This window comes from Chiloscyllium plagiosum, chromosome 4 (assembly GCF_004010195.1).
Source record: "Chiloscyllium plagiosum isolate BGI_BamShark_2017 chromosome 4, ASM401019v2, whole genome shotgun sequence".
NCBI lineage: Eukaryota > Metazoa > Chordata > Chondrichthyes > Orectolobiformes > Hemiscylliidae > Chiloscyllium > Chiloscyllium plagiosum.
Window position 1 is genome coordinate 121,403,434 of NC_057713.1, and position 670 is coordinate 121,404,103.

Below are 670 nucleotides of genomic sequence, written 5' to 3' on the forward strand. Positions count from 1 at the left end.
AAATGGCTGAAGTTACCATGAAGGGCTCTCCGTGTCAACCTGTCTCCCTTTGCCTGAGATGTGGTGGCCCTCAGGTTAAATCACCACTAGCTGTCTCTCCCTAACAGGCAAGCAGCCTTATGATCTGTGAAGACTATGGTGACTAACCTCAGTTGATGAGTAAGGTAAGACGTGACTTTGGCCCATCACTCCACCCAACTGGAGAATGACAACCCACCAACTTCAGTTTCACGTGAGGCTGAGAGGTTGGCTTTGGTGCAGAAGGCAAGCTCAGCAGTTTGTGGCTAAGGAGATCACTTGAGTAAAGTGCTCTCAAATCTACATTCTATTCCATATTGTGACTTTATTAAAACCAGCAGCAAAATAGCACAGGTCAGTGCCTCAATCAGTAGAGGTCACATGACTACAGTAAGCCAGAAGGTGCACTGATACTTATAACATTTCAATCACATATGTCCCTTTTTCATTCAAGGCCTGGGATTCCTTTAACAACGCAGGTGGTACCGTTCTTCACCTCTTTCAGAAGTGACGTCACATTGAACTGTGTCTCAGAAGAACTATGCCGCAGAAGCTGTGGTAAAGATGTGCCACAAAAGATTCCGAATTTCAAACTCTTGTTCCTAAATTCAAGGATTTCCTACTCCTTATTAGGATATTACTAAAACTAACC